Raw genomic sequence first — 24,581 nt, 5'->3', positions numbered from 1 at the left:
ACTGCATTAATTCATTCAATGAATCAAACGACACTCACTCATTCATTGAAACAAGCGGTATTCATTCATTCATTGAATCCAGCTTATCCCATTGATTCAATGTCTACACCTTAACGCCTTTATTCAATGAAACAAACTGCAATAATTCATTTATTCCAACAACAAAATAAGAAGTTTTGATTCAACGTTCTGAGTTTGTCTCATTCATTCAATTTAACGAGCTTAACTGATTTATTCGATGTATGAAACTGCATTCATTCATTCAATGAATCAAACTACACTCACTCATTCATTGAAACAAGCGGTATTCATTCAATCATTGAATTCTGCTTATCCCATTGATTCAATGTCTACACCTTAACGCCTTTATTCAATGAAACAAACTGCAATAATTCAATTATTCCAAGAACAAAATAAGACGTTTTGATTCAACGTTTTGAGTTTGTCTCATTCATTCAATGTAACGAGCTTAACTGATTTATTCAATGTATGAAACTGCATTCATTCATTCAATGAATCAAACTACACTCATTCATTCATTGAAACAAGCGGTATTCATTCATTCATTGAATCCAGGTTATCCCATTGATTCAATGTCTACACCTTAACGCCTTTTTTCAATGAAACAAACTGCAATAATTCATTCATTCCAACAACAAAATAAGACGTTTTGATTCAACGTTTTGAGCTTGTCTCATTCATTCAATGTAACGAGGTTAACTGATTTATTCAATGTATGAAACTGCATTCATTCATTCAATGAATCAAACTACACTCATTCATTCATTGAAACAAGCGGTATTCATTCATTCATTGAATCCAGCTTATCCCATTGATTCAATGTCTACACCTTAACGCCTTTATTCAATGAAACAAACTGCAATAATTCATTTATTCCAACAACAAAATAAGACGTTTTGATTCAACGTTTTGAGCTTGTCTCATTCATTCAATGTAACGAGCTTAACTGAATTATTCAATGAATGAAACTGCGTTCATTCATTCAATGAATCAAACTACACTCACTCATTCATTGAAACAAGCGGTATCCATTCATTCATTGAATCCAGCTTATCCCATTGATTCAATGTCTACACCTTAACGCCTTTATTCAATGAAACAAACGGCAATAATTCATTCATTCCAACAACAAAATAAGACGTTTTGATTCAACGTTTTGAGCTTGTCTCATTCATTCAACGTAACGAGGTGAACTGATTTATTCAATGTATGAAACTGCATTCATTCATTCAATGAATCAAACTACACTCACACATTCATTGAAACAAGCGGTATTCATTCTATCATTGTTTCCAGCTTATCCCATTGATTCAATGACTACACCTTAACGCCTTTATTCAATGAAACAAACTGCAATAATTCATTCATTCCCACAACAAAATAAGACGTTTTGATTCAACGTTTTGAGCTTGTCTCATTCATTGAATCTAACGAGCTTAACTGATTTATTCAATGTATGAAACTGCATTCATTCATTCAATGAATCAAACTACACTCACTCATTCATTGAAACAAGCGGTATTCATTCATTCATTGAATCCAGCTTATCCCATTGATTCAATGTCTACACCTTAACGCCTTTATTCAATGAAACAAACTGCAATAATTCATTTATTCCAAGAACAAAATAAGACGTTTTGATTCAACGTTTTGAGCTGGTCTCATTCATTCAATGTAACGAGCTTAACTGATTTATTCAATGCATTAAACTGCATTCATTCATTCAATGAATCAAACTACACTCACTCATTCATTGAAACAAGCGGTATTCATTCATTCATTGAATCCAGCTTATCCCATTGATTCAATGTCTACACCTTAACGCCTTTATTCAATGAAACAAACTGCAATAATTCATTTATTCCAAGAACAAAATAAGACGTTTTGATTCAACGTTTTGAGCTTGTCTCATTCATTCAATGTAACGAGGTTAACTGATTTATTCAATGAATGAAACTGCGTTCATTCATTCAATGAATCAAACTACACTCACTCATTCATTGAAACAAGCGGTATCCATTCATTCATTGAATCCAGGTTATCCCTTTGATTCAATGTCTACACCTTAACGCCTTTTTTCAATGAAACAAACTGCAATAGTTCATTCATTCCAACAACAAAATAAGACGTTTTGATTCAACGTTTTGAGCTTGTCTCATTCATTCAACGTAACGAGCTTAACTGATTTTTTCAATGTTTAAAACTGCATTCATTCATTCAATGAATCAAACTACACTCACTCATTCATTGAAACAAGCGGTATTCATTCATTCATTGAATCCAGCTTATGCCATTGATTCAATGTCTACACCGTAACGCCTTTATTCAATGAAACAAACTGCAATAATTCATTCAACCCAAGAAATAAATAAGAAGTTTTGATTCAACGTTTTGAGCTTGTCTCATTCATTCAACGTAACGAGCTTAACTGATTTATTCAATGCATGAAACTGCATTCATTCATTCAATGAATCAAACTACACTCACTCATTCATTGAAACAAGCGGTATTCATTCATTCATTGAATCCAGCTTATCCCATTGATTCAATGTCTACTCCTTAACGCCTGTATTCAATGAAACAAACTGCAATAATTCATTTATTCCAACAACAAAATAAGACGTTTTGATTCAACGTTTTGAGCTTGTCTCATTCATTCAATGTAACGATCTTAACTGATTTATTCAATGTATGAAACTGCATTCATTCATTCAATGAATCAAACTACACTCACTCATTCATTGAAACAAGCGGTATTCATTCATTCATTGAATCCAGCTTATCCCATTGATTCAATGTCTACACCTTAACGCATTTATTCAATGAAACAAGCGGCAATAATTCATTCATTCCAACAACAAAATAAGACGTTTTGATTCAACGTTTTGAGCTTGTCTCATTCATTCAATGTAACGAGCTTAACTGATTTATTCAATGCATGAAACTGCATTCATTCATTCAATGAATCAAACTACACTCACTCATTCTTTGAAACAAGCGGTTCGTCATTCATTCATTGAAACCAGCTTATCCCATTGATTCAATGTCTACACCTAAACGCCTTTATTCAATGAAACAAACTGCAATAATTCATTCATTCCAACAACAAAATAAGACGTTTTGATTCAACGTTTTGAGCTTGTCTCATTCATTCAAAGTAACGAGCTGAACTGATTTATTCAATGTATGAAACTGCATTCATTCATTCAATGAATCAAACTACACTCACTCATTCATTGAAACAAGCGGTATCCATTCATTCATTGAATCCAGCTTATCCCATTGATTTAATGTCTACACCTTAACGCCTTTATTCAATGAAACAAACGGCAATAATTCATTCATTCCAACAACAAAATAAGACGTTTTGATTCAACGTTTTGAGCTTGTCTCATTCATTCAACGTAACGAGGTGAACTGATTTATTCAATGTATGAAACTGCATTCATTCATTCAATGAATCAAACTACACTCACACATTCATTGAAACAAGCGGTATTCATTCATTCATTGTTTCCAGCTTATCCCATTGATTCAATGACTACACCTTAACGCCTTTATTCAATGAAACAAACTGCAATAATTCATTCATTCCCACAACAAAATAAGACGTTTTGATTCAACGTTTTGAGCTTGTCTCATTCATTGAATCTAACGAGCTTAACTGATTTATTCAATGTATGAAACTGCATTCATTCATTCAATGAATCAAACTACACTCACTCATTCATTGAAACAAGCGGTATTCATTCATTCATTGAATCCAGCTTATCCCATTGATTCAATGTCTACACCTTAACGCCTTTATTCAATGAAACAAACTGCAATAATTCATTTATTCCAAGAACAAAATAAGACGTTTTGATTCAACGTTTTGAGCTGGTCTCATTCATTCAATGTAACGAGCTTAACTGATTTATTCAATGCATTAAACTGCATTCATTCATTCAATGAATCAAACTACACTCACTCATTCATTGAAACAAGCGGTATTCATTCATTCATTGAATCCAGCTTATGCCATTGATTCAATGTCTACACCGTAACGCCTTTATTCAATGAAACAAACTGCAATAATTCATTCAACCCAAGAAATAAATAAGAAGTTTTGATTCAACGTTTTGAGCTTGTCTCATTCATTCAACGTAACGAGCTTAACTGATTTATTCAATGCATGAAACTGCATTCATTCATTCAATGAATCAAACTACACTCACTCATTCATTGAAACAAGCGGTATTCATTCATTCATTGAATCCAGCTTATCCCATTGATTCAATGTCTACTCCTTAACGCCTTTATTCAATGAAACAAACTGCAATAATTCATTTATTCGAACAACAAAATAAGACGTTTTGATTCAACGTTTTGAGCTTGTCTTATTCATTCAATGTAACGATCTTAACTGATTTATTCAATGTATGAAACTGCATTCATTCATTCAATGAATCAAACTACACTCACACATTCATTGAAACAAGCGGTATTCATTCATTCATTGAATCCAGCTTATCCCATTGATTCAATGTCTACACCTTAACGCCTTTATTCAATGAAACAAACGGCAATAATTCATTCATTCCAACAACAAAATAAGACGTTTTGATTCAACGTTTTGAGCTTGTCTCATTCATTGAATCTAACGAGCTTAACTAATTTATTCAATGTATGAAACTGCATTCATTCATTCAATGAATCAAACTACACTCACTCATTCATTGAAACAAGCGGTATTCATTCATTCATTGAATCCAGCTTATCCCATTGATTCAATGTCTACACCTTAACGCCTTTATTCAATGAAACAAACTGCAATAATTCATTTATTCCAAGAACAAAATAAGACGTTTTGATTCAACGTTTTAAGTTGGTCTCATTCATTCAATGTAACGAGCTTAACTGATTTATTCAATGCATTAAACTGCATTCATTCATTCAATGAATCAAACTACACTCACTCATTCATTGAAACAAGCGGTATTCATTCATTCATTGTTTCCAGCTTATCCCATTGATTCAATGACTACACCTTAACGCCTTTATTCAATGAAACAAACTGCAATAATTCTTTCATTCCAACAACAAAATAAGACGTTTTGATTCAACGTTTTGAGCTTGTCCCATTCATTCAATGTAACGATCTTAACTTATTTATTCAATATATGAAACTGCATTCATTCATTCAATGAATCAAACTACACTCACTCATTCATTGACACAAGCGGCATTCATTCATTCATTGAATCCAGCTTATCCCATTCATTCAATGTCTACACCTTAACGCTTTCATTCAATGAAACAAACTGTAATAATTCATTCAATCCAAGAACTAAACAAGACGTTTTGATTCAACGTTTTGAGCTTGTCTCATTCATTCAATGTAACGAGCTTAACTGATTTATTCAATGCATGAAACTGCATTCATTCATTCAATGAATCAAACTACACTCACTCATTCATTGAAACAAGCGGTATTCATTCATTCATTGAATCCAGCTTATCCCATTGATTCAATGTGTACTCCTTAACGCCTTTATTCAATGAAGCAAACTGCAATAATTCATTCATTCCAACAACAAAATAAGACGTTTTGATTCAACGTTTTGAGCTTGTCTCATTCATTCAACGTAACGAGCTGAACTGATTTATTCAATGTATGAAACTGCATTCATTCATTCAATGAATCAAACTACACTCACTCATTCATTGAAACAAGCGGTATTCATTCATTCATTGAATCCAGCTTATCCCATTGATTCAATGTCTACACCTTAAGGCCTTTATTCAATGAAACAAACTGCAATAATTCGTTTATTCCAAGAACAAAATAAGACGTTTTGATTCAACGTTTTGAGCTTGTCTCATTCATTCAATGTAACGAGGTTAACTGATTTATTCAATGTATGAAACTGCATTCATTCATTCAATGAATCAAACTACACTCACTCATTCATTGAAACAAGCGGTATCCATTCATTCATTGAATCCAACTTATCCCATTCCTTCAATGTCTACACCTTAACGCCTTTATACAATGAAACAAACTGCAATAATTCATATATTCCAACAACAAAATAAGACGTTTTGATTCAACCTTTTGAGCTTGTCTCATTCATTGAATGTAACGAGCTTAACTGATTTATTCAATGTATGAAACTGCATTCATTCATTCAATGAATCAAACTACAGTCACTCATTCATTGAAACAAGCGGTATCCATTCATTCATTGAATCCAGCTTATCCCATTGATTCAATGTCTACACCTTAACGCCTTTATTCAATGAAACAAGCGGCAATAATTCATTCATTCCAACAACAAAATAAGACGTTTTGATTCAACGTTTTGAGCTTGTCTCATTCATTCAACGTAACGAGCTGAACTGATTTATTCAATGTATGAAACTGCATTCATTCATTCAATGAATCAAACTACACTCACTCATTCATTGAAACAAGCGGTATCCATTCATTCATTGAATCCAGCTTATCCCATTGATTCAATGTCTACACCTTAACGCCATTTTTCAATGAAACAAACTGCAATAATTCATTCATTCCAAGAACAAAATAAGACGTTTTGATTCAACGTTTTGAGCTTGTCTCATTCATTCAATGTAACGAGGTTAACTGATTTATTCAATGTATGAAACTGCATTCATTCATTCAATGAATCAAACTACACTCATTCATTCATTGAAACAAGCGGTATTCATTCATTCATTGAATCCAGCTTATCCCATTGATTCAATGTCTACACCTTAACGCCTTTATTCAATGAAACAAACTGCAATAATTCATTTATTCCAACAACAAAATAAGACGTTTTGATTCAACGTTTTGAGCTTGTCTCATTCATTCAATGTAACGAGCTTAACTGAATTATTCAATGAATGAAACTGCGTTCATTCATTCAATGAATCAAACTACACTCACTCATTCATTGAAACAAGCGGTATCCATTCATTCATTGAATCCAGCTTATCCCATTGATTCAATGTCTACACCTAAACGCCTTTATTCGATGAAACAAACTGCAATAATTCATTTATTCCAACAACAAAATAAGACGTTTTGATTCAACGTTTTGAGCTGGTCTCATTCATTCAATGTAACGAGCTTAACTGATTTATTCAATGCATTAAACTGCATTCATTCATTCAATGAATCAAACTACACTCACTCATTCATTGAAACAAGCGGTATTCATTCATTCATTGAATCCAGCTTATGCCATTGATTCAATGTCTACACCGTAACGCCTTTATTCAATGAAACAAACTGCAATAATTCATTCAACCCAAGAAATAAATAAGAAGTTTTGATTCAACGTTTTGAGCTTGTCTCATTCATTCAACGTAACGAGCTTAACTGATTTATTCAATGCATGAAACTGCATTCATTCATTCAATGAATCAAACTACACTCACTCATTCATTGAAACAAGCGGTATTCATTCATTCATTGAATCCAGCTTATCCCATTGATTCAATGTCTACTCCTTAACGCCTTTATTCAATGAAACAAACTGCAATAATTCATTTATTCGAACAACAAAATAAGACGTTTTGATTCAACGTTTTGAGCTTGTCTTATTCATTCAATGTAACGATCTTAACTGATTTATTCAATGTATGAAACTGCATTCATTCATTCAATGAATCAAACTACACTCACACATTCATTGAAACAAGCGGTATTCATTCATTCATTGAATCCAGCTTATCCCATTGATTCAATGTCTACACCTTAACGCCTTTATTCAATGAAACAAACGGCAATAATTCATTCATTCCAACAACAAAATAAGACGTTTTGATTCAACGTTTTGAGCTTGTCTCATTCATTGAATCTAACGAGCTTAACTAATTTATTCAATGTATGAAACTGCATTCATTCATTCAATGAATCAAACTACACTCACTCATTCATTGAAACAAGCGGTATTCATTCATTCATTGAATCCAGCTTATCCCATTGATTCAATGTCTACACCTTAACGCCTTTATTCAATGAAACAAACTGCAATAATTCATTTATTCCAAGAACAAAATAAGACGTTTTGATTCAACGTTTTAAGTTGGTCTCATTCATTCAATGTAACGAGCTTAACTGATTTATTCAATGCATTAAACTGCATTCATTCATTCAATGAATCAAACTACACTCACTCATTCATTGAAACAAGCGGTATTCATTCATTCATTGTTTCCAGCTTATCCCATTGATTCAATGACTACACCTTAACGCCTTTATTCAATGAAACAAACTGCAATAATTCTTTCATTCCAACAACAAAATAAGACGTTTTGATTCAACGTTTTGAGCTTGTCCCATTCATTCAATGTAACGATCTTAACTTATTTATTCAATATATGAAACTGCATTCATTCATTCAATGAATCAAACTACACTCACTCATTCATTGACACAAGCGGCATTCATTCATTCATTGAATCCAGCTTATCCCATTCATTCAATGTCTACACCTTAACGCTTTCATTCAATGAAACAAACTGTAATAATTCATTCAATCCAAGAACTAAACAAGACGTTTTGATTCAACGTTTTGAGCTTGTCTCATTCATTCAATGTAACGAGCTTAACTGATTTATTCAATGCATGAAACTGCATTCATTCATTCAATGAATCAAACTACACTCACTCATTCATTGAAACAAGCGGTATTCATTCATTCATTGAATCCAGCTTATCCCATTGATTCAATGTGTACTCCTTAACGCCTTTATTCAATGAAGCAAACTGCAATAATTCATTCATTCCAACAACAAAATAAGACGTTTTGATTCAACGTTTTGAGCTTGTCTCATTCATTCAACGTAACGAGCTGAACTGATTTATTCAATGTATGAAACTGCATTCATTCATTCAATGAATCAAACTACACTCACTCATTCATTGAAACAAGCGGTATTCATTCATTCATTGAATCCAGCTTATCCCATTGATTCAATGTCTACACCTTAAGGCCTTTATTCAATGAAACAAACTGCAATAATTCGTTTATTCCAAGAACAAAATAAGACGTTTTGATTCAACGTTTTGAGCTTGTCTCATTCATTCAATGTAACGAGGTTAACTGATTTATTCAATGTATGAAACTGCATTCATTCATTCAATGAATCAAACTACACTCACTCATTCATTGAAACAAGCGGTATCCATTCATTCATTGAATCCAACTTATCCCATTCCTTCAATGTCTACACCTTAACGCCTTTATACAATGAAACAAACTGCAATAATTCATATATTCCAACAACAAAATAAGACGTTTTGATTCAACCTTTTGAGCTTGTCTCATTCATTGAATGTAACGAGCTTAACTGATTTATTCAATGTATGAAACTGCATTCATTCATTCAATGAATCAAACTACAGTCACTCATTCATTGAAACAAGCGGTATCCATTCATTCATTGAATCCAGCTTATCCCATTGATTCAATGTCTACACCTTAACGCCTTTATTCAATGAAACAAGCGGCAATAATTCATTCATTCCAACAACAAAATAAGACGTTTTGATTCAACGTTTTGAGCTTGTCTCATTCATTCAACGTAACGAGCTGAACTGATTTATTCAATGTATGAAACTGCATTCATTCATTCAATGAATCAAACTACACTCACTCATTCATTGAAACAAGCGGTATCCATTCATTCATTGAATCCAGCTTATCCCATTGATTCAATGTCTACACCTTAACGCCATTTTTCAATGAAACAAACTGCAATAATTCATTCATTCCAAGAACAAAATAAGACGTTTTGATTCAACGTTTTGAGCTTGTCTCATTCATTCAATGTAACGAGGTTAACTGATTTATTCAATGTATGAAACTGCATTCATTCATTCAATGAATCAAACTACACTCATTCATTCATTGAAACAAGCGGTATTCATTCATTCATTGAATCCAGCTTATCCCATTGATTCAATGTCTACACCTTAACGCCTTTATTCAATGAAACAAACTGCAATAATTCATTTATTCCAACAACAAAATAAGACGTTTTGATTCAACGTTTTGAGCTTGTCTCATTCATTCAATGTAACGAGCTTAACTGAATTATTCAATGAATGAAACTGCGTTCATTCATTCAATGAATCAAACTACACTCACTCATTCATTGAAACAAGCGGTATCCATTCATTCATTGAATCCAGCTTATCCCATTGATTCAATGTCTACACCTAAACGCCTTTATTCGATGAAACAAACTGCAATAATTCATTTATTCCAACAACAAAATAAGACGTTTTGATTCAACGTTTTGAGCTTGTCTCATTCATTCAATGTAACGATCTTAACTGATTTATTCAATGTATGAAACTGCATTCATTCATTCAATGAATCAAACTACACTCACTCATTCATTGAAACAAGCGGTATTCATTCATTCATTGAATCCAGCTTATCCCATTGATTCAATGTCTACACCTTAACGCATTTATTCAATGAAACAAGCGGCAATAATTCATTCATTCCAACAACAAAATAAGACGTTTTGATTCAACGTTTTGAGCTTGTCTCATTCATTCAATGTAACGAGCTTAACTGATTTATTCAATGCATGAAACTGCATTCATTCATTCAATGAATCAAACTACACTCACTCATTCATTGAAACAAGCGGTATCCATTCATTCATTGAATCCAGCTTATCCCATTGATTCAATGTCTTCACCTTTACGCCTTTATTCAATGAAACAAACAGCAATAATTCATTTATTCCAAGAACAAAATAAGACGTTTTGATTCAACGTTTTGAGCTTGTCTCATTCATTCAACGTAACGAGCTTAACTGATTTATTCAATGTATGAAACTGCATTCATTCATTCAATGAATCAAACTACACTCACTCATTCATTGAAACAAGCGGTATTCATTCATTCATTGAATCCAGCTTATCCCATTGATTCAATGTCTACACCTTAACGCCTTTATTCAATGAAACAAGCGGCAATAATTCATTCATTCCAACAACAAAATAAGACGTTTTGATTCAACGTTTTGAGCTTGTCTCATTCATTCAACGTAACGAGCTGAACTGATTTATTCAATGTATGAAACTGCATTCATTCATTCAATGAATCAAACTACACTCATTCATTCATTGAAACAAGCGGTATTCATTCATTCATTGAAACCAGCTTATCCCATTGATTCAATGTCTACACCGTAACGCCTTTATTCAATGAAACAAACTGCAATAATTCATTTATTCCAACAACAAAATAAGACGTTTTGATTCAACCTTTTGAGCTTGTCTCATCCATTCAATGTTACGAGCTTAACCGATTTATTCAATGTATGAAACTGCATTAATTCATTCAATGAATCAAACTACACTCACTCATTCATTGAAACAAGCGGTATTCATTCATTCATTGAATCCAGCTTATCCCATTGATTCAATGTCTACACCTTAACGCCTTTATTCAATGAAACAAACTGCAATAATTCATTTATTCCAACAACAAAATAAGACGTTTTGATTCAACGTTTTGAGCTTGTCTCATTCATTCAATGTAACGAGCTTAACTGATTTATTCAATGAATGAAACTGCGTTCATTCATTCAATGAATCAAACTACACTCACTCATTCATTGAAACAAGCGGTATCCATTCATTCATTGAATCCAGGTTATCCCTTTGATTCAATGTCTACACCTTAACGCCTTTTTTCAATGAAACAAACTGCAATAGTTCATTCATTCCAACAACAAAATAAGACGTTTTGATTCAACGTTTTGAGCTTGTCTCATTCATTCAACGTAACGAGCTTAACTGATTTTTTCAATGTTTAAAACTGCATTCATTCATTCAATGAATCAAACTACACTCACTCATTCATTGAAACAAGCGGTATTCATTCATTCATTGAATCCTGCTTATCCCATTGATTCAATGTCTACACATTAACGCCTGTATTCAATGAAACAAACTGCAATAATTCATTCAACCCAAGAAATAAATAAGAAGTTTTGATTCAACGTTTTGAGCTTGTCTCATTCATTCAACGTAACGAGCTTAACTGATTTATTCAATGCATGAAACTGCATTCATTCATTCAATGAATCAAACTACACTCACTCATTCATTGAAACAAGCCGTATTCATTCATTCATTGAATCCAGCTTATCCCATTGATTCAATGTCTACTCCTTAACGCCTGTATTCAATGAAACAAACTGCAATAATTCATTTATTCCAACAACAAAATAAGACGTTTTGATTCAACGTTTTGAGCTTGTCTCATTCATTCAATGTAACGATCTTAACTGATTTATTCAATGTATGAAACTGCATTCATTCATTCAATGAATCAAACTACACTCACTCATTCATTGAAACAAGCGGTATTCATTCATTCATTGAATCCAGCTTATCCCATTGATTCAATGTCTACACCTTAACGCATTTATTCAATGAAACAAGCGGCAATAATTCATTCATTCCAACAACAAAATAAGACGTTTTGATTCAACGTTTTGAGCTTGTCTCATTCATTCAATGTAACGAGCTTAACTGATTTATTCAATGCATGAAACTGCATTCATTCATTCAATGAATCAAACTACACTCACTCATTCTTTGAAACAAGCGGTTCGTCATTCATTCATTGAAACCAGCTTATCCCATTGATTCAATGTCTACACCTTAACGCCTTTATTCAATGAAACAAACGGCAATAATTCATTCATTCCAACAACAAAATAAGACGTTTTGATTCAACGTTTTGAGCTTGTCTCATTCATTCAACGTAACGAGGTGAACTGATTTATTCAATGTATGAAACTGCATTCATTCATTCAATGAATCAAACTACACTCACACATTCATTGAAACAAGCGGTATTCATTCATTCATTGTTTCCAGCTTATCCCATTGATTCAATGACTACACCTTAACGCCTTTATTCAATGAAACAAACTGCAATAATTCATTCATTCCCACAACAAAATAAGACGTTTTGATTCAACGTTTTGAGCTTGTCTCATTCATTGAATCTAACGAGCTTAACTGATTTATTCAATGTATGAAACTGCATTCATTCATTCAATGAATCAAACTACACTCACTCATTCATTGAAACAAGCGGTATTCATTCATTCATTGAATCCAGCTTATCCCATTGATTCAATGTCTACACCTTAACGCCTTTATTCAATGAAACAAACTGCAATAATTCATTTATTCCAAGAACAAAATAAGACGTTTTGATTCAACGTTTTGAGCTGGTCTCATTCATTCAATGTAACGAGCTTAACTGATTTATTCAATGCATTAAACTGCATTCATTCATTCAATGAATCAAACTACACTCACTCATTCATTGAAACAAGCGGTATTCATTCATTCATTGAATCCAGCTTATGCCATTGATTCAATGTCTACACCGTAACGCCTTTATTCAATGAAACAAACTGCAATAATTCATTCAACCCAAGAAATAAATAAGAAGTTTTGATTCAACGTTTTGAGCTTGTCTCATTCATTCAACGTAACGAGCTTAACTGATTTATTCAATGCATGAAACTGCATTCATTCATTCAATGAATCAAACTACACTCACTCATTCATTGAAACAAGCGGTATTCATTCATTCATTGAATCCAGCTTATCCCATTGATTCAATGTCTACTCCTTAACGCCTTTATTCAATGAAACAAACTGCAATAATTCATTTATTCCAACAACAAAATAAGACGTTTTGATTCAACGTTTTGAGCTTGTCTTATTCATTCAATGTAACGATCTTAACTGATTTATTCAATGTATGAAACTGCATTCATTCATTCAATGAATCAAACTACACTCACTCATTCATTGAAACAAGCGGTATTCATTCATTCATTGAATCCAGCTTATCCCATTGATTCAATGTCTACACCTTAACGCCTTTATTCAATGAAACAAACGGCAATAATTCATTCATTCCAACAACAAAATAAGACGTTTTGATTCAACGTTTTGAGCTTGTCTCATTCATTGAATCTAACGAGCTTAACTAATTTATTCAATGTATGAAACTGCATTCATTCATTCAATGAATCAAACTACACTCACTCATTCATTGAAACAAGCGGTATTCATTCATTCATTGAATCCAGCTTATCCCATTGATTCAATGTCTACACCTTAACGCCTTTATTCAATGAAACAAACTGCAATAATTCATTTATTCCAAGAACAAAATAAGACGTTTTGATTCAACGTTTTGAGTTGGTCTCATTCATTCAATGTAACGAGCTTAACTGATTTATTCAATGCATTAAACTGCATTCATTCATTCAATGAATCAAACTACACTCACTCATTCATTGAAACAAGCGGTATTCATTCATTCATTGTTTCCAGCTTATCCCATTGATTCAATGACTACACCTTAACGCCTTTATTCAATGAAACAAACTGCAATAATTCTTTCATTCCAACAACAAAATAAGACGTTTTGATTCAACGTTTTGAGCTTGTCCCATTCATTCAATGTAACGATCTTAACTTATTTATTCAATATATGAAACTGCATTCATTCATTCAATGAATCAAACTACACTCACTCATTCATTGACACAAGCGGCATTCATTCATTCATTGAATCCAGCTTATCCCATTCATTCAATGTCTACACCTTAACGCTTTCATTCAATGAAACAAACTGTAATAATTCATTCAATCCAAGAACTAAATAAGACGTTTTGATTCAACGTTTTGAGCTTGTCTCATTCATTCAATGTAACGAGCTTAACTGATTTATTCAATGCATGAAACTGCATTCATTCATTCAATGAATCAAACTACACTCACTCATTCATTGAAACAAGCGGTATTCATTCATTCATTGAATCCAGCTTATCCCATTGATTCAATGTGTACTCCTTAACGCCTTTATTCAATGAAGCAAACTGCAATAATTCATTCATTCCAACAACAAAATAAGACGTTTTGATTCAACGTTTTGAGCTTGTCTCATTCATTCAACGTAACGAGCTGAACTGATTTATTCAATGTATGAAACTGCATTCATTCATTCAATGAATCAAACTACACTCACTCATTCATTGAAACAAGCGGTATTCATTCATTCATTGAATCCAGCTTATCCCATTGATTCAATGTCTACACCTTAAGGCCTTTATTCAATGAAACAAACTGCAATAATTCATTTATTCCAAGAACAAAATAAGACGTTTTGATTCAACGTTTTGAGCTTGTCTCATTCATTCAATGTAACGAGGTTAACTGATTTATTCAATGTATGAAACTGCATTCATTCATTCAATGAATCAAACTACACTCACTCATTCATTGAAACAAGCGGTATCCATTCATTCATTGAATCCAACTTATCCCATTCCTTCAATGTCTACACCTTAACGCCTTTATACAATGAAACAAACTGCAATAATTCATATATTCCAACAACAAAATAAGACGTTTTGATTCAACCTTTTGAGCTTGTCTCATTCATTGAATGTAACGAGCTTAACTGATTTATTCAATGTATGAAACTGCATTCATTCATTCAATGAATCAAACTACAGTCACTCATTCATTGAAACAAGCGGTATCCATTCATTCATTGAATCCAGCTTATCCCATTGATTCAATGTCTACACCTTAACGCCTTTATTCAATGAAACAAGCGGCAATAATTCATTCATTCCAACAACAAAATAAGACGTTTTGATCCAACGTTTTGAGCTTGTCTCATTCATTCAACGTAACGAGCTGAACTGATTTATTCAATGTATGAAACTGCATTCATTCATTCAATGAATCAAACTACACTCACTCATTCATTGAAACAAGCGGTATCCATTCATTCATTGAATCCAGCTTATCCCATTGATTCAATGTCTACACCTTAACGCCATTTTTCAATGAAACAAACTGCAATAATTCATTCATTCCAAGAACAAAATAAGACGTTTTGATTCAACGTTTTGAGCTTGTCTCATTCATTCAATGTAACGAGGTTAACTGATTTATTCAATGTATGAAACTGCATTCATTCATTCAATGAATCAAACTACACTCATTCATTCATTGAAACAAGCGGTATTCATTCATTCATTGAATCCAGCTTATCCCATTGATTCAATGTCTACACCTTAACGCCTTTATTCAATGAAACAAACTGCAATAATTCATTTATTCCAACAACAAAATAAGACGTTTTGATTCAACGTTTTGAGCTTGTCTCATTCATTCAATGTAACGAGCTTAACTGAATTATTCAATGAATGAAACTGCGTTCATTCATTCAATGAATCAAACTACACTCACTCATTCATTGAAACAAGCGGTATCCATTCATTCATTGAATCCAGCTTATCCCATTGATTCAATGTCTACACCTAAACGCCTTTATTCGATGAAACAAACTGCAATAATTCATTTATTCCAACAACAAAATAAGACGTTTTGATTCAACGTTTTGAGCTTGTCTCATTCATTCAATGTAACGATCTTAACTGATTTATTCAATGTATGAAACTGCATTCATTCATTCAATGAATCAAACTACACTCACTCATTCATTGAAACAAGCGGTATTCATTCATTCATTGAATCCAGCTTATCCCATTGATTCAATGTCTACACCTTAACGCATTTATTCAATGAAACAAGCGGCAATAATTCATTCATTCCAACAACAAAATAAGACGTTTTGATTCAACGTTTTGAGCTTGTCTCATTCATTCAATGTAACGAGCTTAACTGATTTATTCAATGCATGAAACTGCATTCATTCATTCAATGAATCAAACTACACTCACTCATTCATTGAAACAAGCGGTATCCATTCATTCATTGAATCCAGCTTATCCCATTGATTCAATGTCTTCACCTTTACGCCTTTATTCAATGAAACAAACAGCAATAATTCATTTATTCCAAGAACAAAATAAGACGTTTTGATTCAACGTTTTGAGCTTGTCTCATTCATTCAACGTAACGAGCTTAACTGATTTATTCAATGTATGAAACTGCATTCATTCATTCAATGAATCAAACTACACTCACTCATTCATTGAAACAAGCGGTATTCATTCATTCATTGAATCCAGCTTATCCCATTGATTCAATGTCTCCTCCTTAACGCCTTTATTGAATGAAGCAAACTGCAATAATTCATTCATTCCAACAACAAAATAAGACGTTTTGATTCAACGTTTTGAGCTTGTCTCATTCATTCAATGTAACGAGCTGAACTGATTTATTCAATGCATGAAACTGCATTCATTCATTCAATGAATCAAACGACACTCACTCATTCATTGAAACAAGCGGTATTCATTCATTCATTGAATCCAGCTTATCCCATTGATTCAATGTCTACACCTTAACGCCTTTATTCAATGAAACAAACTGCAATAATTCATTTATTCCAACAACAAAATAAGAAGTTTTGATTCAACGTTCTGAGTTTGTCTCATTCATTCAATGTAACGAGCTTAACTGATTTATTCAATGTATGAAACTGCATTCATTCATTCAATGAATCAAACTACACTCACTCCTTCATTGAAACAAGCGGTATTCATTCATTCATTGATTCCAGCTTATCCCATTGATTCAATGTCTACTCCTTAACGCCTTTATTCAATGAAACAAACTGCAATAATTCAATTATTCCAACAACAAAATAAGACGTTTTGATTCAACGTTTTGATTTTGTCTCATTCATTCAATGTAACGAGCTTAACTGATTTATTCAATGCATGAAACTGCATTCATTCATTCAATGAATCAAACTACACTCATTCATTCATTGAAACAAGCGGTATTCATTCATTCATTGAATCCAGTTTATCCCATTGATTCAATGTCTTCACCTTTACGCCTTTATTCAATGAAACAAACAGCAATAATTCATTTATTCCAAGAACAAAATAAGACGTTTTGATTCAACGTTTTGAGCTTGTCTCATTCATTCAACGTAACGATCTTAACTGATTTATTCAATGTATGAAACTGCATTCATTCATTCAATGAATCAAACTACACTCACTCATTCATTGAAACAAGCGGTATTCATTCATTCATTGAATCCAGCTTATCCCATTGATTCAATGTCTACACCTTAACGCCTTTATTCAATGAAACAAACTGCAATAATTCATTTATTCCAAGAACAAAATAAGACGTTTTGATTCAACGTTTTGAGCTTGTCTCATTCATTCAATGTAACGAGGTTAACTGATTTATTCAATTGATGAAACTGCATTCATTCATTCAATGAATCAAACTACACTCATTCATTCATTGAAACAAGCGGTATTCATTCATTCATTGAAACCAGCTTATCCCATTGATTCAATGTCTACACCGTAACGCCTTTATTCAATGAAACAAACTGCAATAATTCATTTATTCCAACAACAAAATAAGACGTTTTGATTCAACCTTTTGAGCTTGTCTCATCCATTCAATGTTACGAGCTTAACCGATTTATTCAATGTATGAAACTGCATTAATTCATTCAATGAATCAAACTACACTCACTCATTCATTGAAACAAGCGGTATTCATTCATTCATTGAATCCAGCTTATCCCATTGATTCAATGTCTACACCTTAACGCCTTTATTCAATGAAACAAACTGCAATAATTCATTTATTCCAACAACAAAATAAGACGTTTTGATTCAACGTTTTGAGCTTGTCTCATTCATTCAATGTAACGAGCTTAACTGATTTATTCAATGAATGAAACTGCGTTCATTCATTCAATGAATCAAACTACACTCACTCATTCATTGAAACAAGCGGTATCCATTCATTCATTGAATCCAGGTTATCCCTTTGATTCAATGTCTACACCTTAACGCCTTTTTTCAATGAAACAAACTGCAATAGTTCATTCATTCCAACAACAAAATAAGACGTTTTGATTCAACGTTTTGAGCTTGTCTCATTCATTCAACGTAACGAGCTTAACTGATTTTTTCAATGTTTAAAACTGCATTCATTCATTCAATGAATCAAACTACACTCACTCATTCATTGAAACAAGCGGTATTCATTCATTCATTGAATCCTGCTTATCCCATTGATTCAATGTCTACACATTAACGCCTGTATTCAATGAAACAAACTGCAATAATTCATTCAACCCAAGAAATAAATAAGAAGTTTTGATTCAACGTTTTGAGCTTGTCTCATTCATTCAACGTAACGAGCTTAACTGATTTATTCAATGCATGAAACTGCATTCATTCATTCAATGAATCAAACTACACTCACTCATTCATTGAAACAAGCGGTATTCATTCATTCATTGAATCCAGCTTATCCCATTGATTCAATGTCTACTCCTTAACGCCTGTATTCAATGAAACAAACTGCAATAATTCATTTATTCCAACAACAAAATAAGACGTTTTGATTCAACGTTTTGAGCTTGTCTCATTCATTCAATGTAACGATCTTAACTGATTTATTCAATGTATGAAACTGCATTCATTCATTCAATGAATCAAACTACACTCACTCATTCATTGAAACAAGCGGTATTCATTCATTCATTGAATCCAGCTTATCCCATTGATTCAATGTCTACACCTTAACGCATTTATTCAATGAAACAAGCGGCAATAATTCATTCATTCCAACAACAAAATAAGACGTTTTGATTCAACGTTTTGAGCTTGTCTCATTCATTCAATGTAACGAGCTTAACTGATTTATTCAATGCATGAAACTGCATTCATTCATTCAATGAATCAAACTACACTCACTCATTCTTTGAAACAAGCGGTTCGTCATTCATTCATTGAAACCAGCTTATCCCATTGATTCAATGTCTACACCTTAACGCCTTTATTCAATGAAACAAACGGCAATAATTCATTCATTCCAACAACAAAATAAGACGTTTTGATTCAACGTTTTGAGCTTGTCTCATTCATTCAACGTAACGAGGTGAACTGATTTATTCAATGTATGAAACTGCATTCATTCATTCAATGAATCAAACTACACTCACACATTCATTGAAACAAGCGGTATTCATTCATTCATTGTTTCCAGCTTATCCCATTGATTCAATGACTACACCTTAACGCCTTTATTCAATGAAACAAACTGCAATAATTCATTCATTCCCACAACAAAATAAGACGTTTTGATTCAACGTTTTGAGCTTGTCTCATTCATTGAATCTAACGAGCTTAACTGATTTATTCAATGTATGAAACTGCATTCATTCATTCAATGAATCAAACTACACTCACTCATTCATTGAAACAAGCGGTATTCATTCATTCATTGAATCCAGCTTATCCCATTGATTCAATGTCTACACCTTAACGCCTTTATTCAATGAAACAAACTGCAATAATTCATTTATTCCAAGAACAAAATAAGACGTTTTGATTCAACGTTTTGAGCTGGTCTCATTCATTCAATGTAACGAGCTTAACTGATTTATTCAATGCATTAAACTGCATTCATTCATTCAATGAATCAAACTACACTCACTCATTCATTGAAACAAGCGGTATTCATTCATTCATTGAATCCAGCTTATGCCATTGATTCAATGTCTACACCGTAACGCCTTTATTCAATGAAACAAACTGCAATAATTCATTCAACCCAAGAAATAAATAAGAAGTTTTGATTCAACGTTTTGAGCTTGTCTCATTCATTCAACGTAACGAGCTTAACTGATTTATTCAATGCATGAAACTGCATTCATTCATTCAATGAATCAAACTACACTCACTCATTCATTGAAACAAGCGGTATTCATTCATTCATTGAATCCAGCTTATCCCATTGATTCAATGTCTACTCCTTAACGCCTTTATTCAATGAAACAAACTGCAATAATTCATTTATTCCAACAACAAAATAAGACGTTTTGATTCAACGTTTTGAGCTTGTCTTATTCATTCAATGTAACGATCTTAACTGATTTATTCAATGTATGAAACTGCATTCATTCATTCAATGAATCAAACTACACTCACTCATTCATTGAAACAAGCGGTATTCATTCATTCATTGAATCCAGCTTATCCCATTGATTCAATGTCTACACCTTAACGCCTTTATTCAATGAAACAAACGGCAATAATTCATTCATTCCAACAACAAAATAAGACGTTTTGATTCAACGTTTTGAGCTTGTCTCATTCATTGAATCTAACGAGCTTAACTAATTTATTCAATGTATGAAACTGCATTCATTCATTCAATGAATCAAACTACACTCACTCATTCATTGAAACAAGCGGTATTCATTCATTCATTGAATCCAGCTTATCCCATTGATTCAATGTCTACACCTTAACGCCTTTATTCAATGAAACAAACTGCAATAATTCATTTATTCCAAGAACAAAATAAGACGTTTTGATTCAACGTTTTGAGTTGGTCTCATTCATTCAATGTAACGAGCTTAACTGATTTATTCAATGCATTAAACTGCATTCATTCATTCAATGAATCAAACTACACTCACTCATTCATTGAAACAAGCGGTATTCATTCATTCATTGTTTCCAGCTTATCCCATTGATTCAATGACTACACCTTAACGCCTTTATTCAATGAAACAAACTGCAATAATTCTTTCATTCCAACAACAAAATAAGACGTTTTGATTCAACGTTTTGAGCTTGTCCCATTCATTCAATGTAACGATCTTAACTTATTTATTCAATATATGAAACTGCATTCATTCATTCAATGAATCAAACTACACTCACTCATTCATTGACACAAGCGGCATTCATTCATTCATTGAATCCAGCTTATCCCATTCATTCAATGTCTACACCTTAACGCTTTCATTCAATGAAACAAACTGTAATAATTCATTCAATCCAAGAACTAAATAAGACGTTTTGATTCAACGTTTTGAGCTTGTCTCATTCATTCAATGTAACGAGCTTAACTGATTTATTCAATGCATGAAACTGCATTCATTCATTCAATGAATCAAACTACACTCACTCATTCATTGAAACAAGCGGTATTCATTCATTCATTGAATCCAGCTTATCCCATTGATTCAATGTGTACTCCTTAACGCCTTTATTCAATGAAGCAAACTGCAATAATTCATTCATTCCAACAACAAAATAAGACGTTTTGATTCAACGTTTTGAGCTTGTCTCATTCATTCAACGTAACGAGCTGAACTGATTTATTCAATGCATGAAACTGCATTCATTCATTCAATGAATCAAACTACACTCACTCATTCATTGAAACAAGCGGTATTCATTCATTCATTGAATCCAGCTTATCCCATTGATTCAATGTCTACACCTTAAGGCCTTTATTCAATGAAACAAACTGCAATAATTCATTTATTCCAAGAACAAAATAAGACGTTTTGATTCAACGTTTTGAGCTTGTCTCATTCATTCAATGTAACGAGGTTAACTGATTTATTCAATGTATGAAACTGCATTCATTCATTCAATGAATCAAACTACACTCACTCATTCATTGAAACAAGCGGTATTCATTCATTCATTGAATCCAACTTATCCCATTCCTTCAATGTCTACACCTTAACGCCTTTATACAATGAAACAAACTGCAATAATTCATATATTCCAACAACAAAATAAGACGTTTTGATTCAACCTTTTGAGCTTGTCTCATTCATTGAATGTAACGAGCTTAACTGATTTATTCAATGTATGAAACTGCATTCATTCATTCAATGAATCAAACTACAGTCACTCATTCATTGAAACAAGCGGTATCCATTCATTCATTGAATCCAGCTTATCCCATTGATTCAATGTCTACACCTTAACGCCTTTATTCAATGAAACAAGCGGCAATAATTCATTCATTCCAACAACAAAATAAGACGTTTTGATTCAACGTTTTGAGCTTGTCTCATTCATTCAACGTAACGAGCTTAACTGATTTATTCAATGTATGAAACTGCATTCATTCATTCAATGAATCAAACTACACTCACTCATTCATTGAAACAAGCGGTATTCATTCATTCATTGAATCCAGCTTATCCCATTGATTCAATGTCTCCTCCTTAACGCCTTTATTGAATGAAGCAAACTGCAATAATTCATTCATTCCAACAACAAAATAAGACGTTTTGATTCAACGTTTTGAGCTTGTCTCATTCATTCAATGTAACGAGCTGAACTGATTTATTCAATGCATGAAACTGCATTCATTCATTCAAGGAATCAAACTACACTCACTCATTCATTGAAACAAGCGGTATTCATTCATTCATTGAATCCAGCTTATGCCATTGATTCAATGTCTACACCGTAACGCCTTTATTCAATGAAACAAACTGCAATAATTCATTCATTCCAACATCAAAATAAGACGTTTTGAATCAACGTTTTGAGCTTGTCTCAATCATTCAACGTAACGAGCTTAACTGATTTTTTCAATGTATGAAACTGCATTCATTCATTCAATGAATCAAACTACACTCACTCATTCATTGAAACAAGCGGTATTCATTCATTCATTGAATCCAGCTTTTGCCATTGATTCAATGTCTACACCTAAACGCCTTTATTCGATGAAACAAACTGCAATAATTCATTCAACCCAAGAACTAAATAAGAAGTTTGGATTCAACGTTTTGAGCTTGTCTCATTCATTCAATGTAACGAGCTTAACTGATTTATTCAATGCATGAAACTGCATTCATTCATTCAATGAATCAAACTACACTCACTCATTCATTGAAACAAGCGGTATTCATTCATTCATTGAATCCAGCTTATCCCATTGATTCAATGTCTTCACCTTTACGCCTTTATTCAATGAAACAAACAGCAATAATTCATTTATTCCAACATCAAAATAAGACGGTTTGAATCAACGTTTTGAGCTTGTCTCAATCATTCAACGTAACGAGCTTAACTGATTTTTTCAATGTATGAAACTGCATTCATTCATTCAATGAATCAAACTACACTCACTCATTCATTGAAACAAGCGGTATTCATTCATTCATTGAATCCAGCTTATCCCATTGATTCAATGTCTACTCCTTAACGCCTTTATTCAATGAAACAAACTGCAATAATTCATTTATTCCAACAACAAAATAAGACGTTTTGATTCAACGTTTTGAGCTTGTCTCATTCATTCAATGTAACGATCTTAACTTATTTATTCAATGTATGAAACTGCATTCATTCATTCAATGAATCAAACTACACTCACTCATTCATTGAAACAAGCGGTATTCATTCATTCATTGAATCCAGCTTATCCCATTGATTCAATGTCTACACCTTAACGCATTTATTCAATGAAACAAGCGGCAATAATTCATTCATTCCAACAACAAAATAAGACGTTTTGATTCAACGTTTTGAGCTTGTCTCATTCATTCAATGTAACGAGCTTAACTGATTTATTCAATGCATGAAACTGCATTCATTCATTCAATGAATCAAACTACACTCACTCATTCATTGAAACAAGCGGTATCCATTCATTCATTGAATCCAGCTTATCCCATTGATTCAATGTCTTCACCTTTACGCCTTTATTC

Source organism: Chiloscyllium punctatum, chromosome 3 (genome assembly GCF_047496795.1).
Source record: "Chiloscyllium punctatum isolate Juve2018m chromosome 3, sChiPun1.3, whole genome shotgun sequence".
NCBI classification, from domain to species: domain Eukaryota; kingdom Metazoa; phylum Chordata; class Chondrichthyes; order Orectolobiformes; family Hemiscylliidae; genus Chiloscyllium; species Chiloscyllium punctatum.
The sequence above is the reverse complement of the archived record's forward strand: the minus strand, read 5'-3'. Positions refer to the sequence as shown.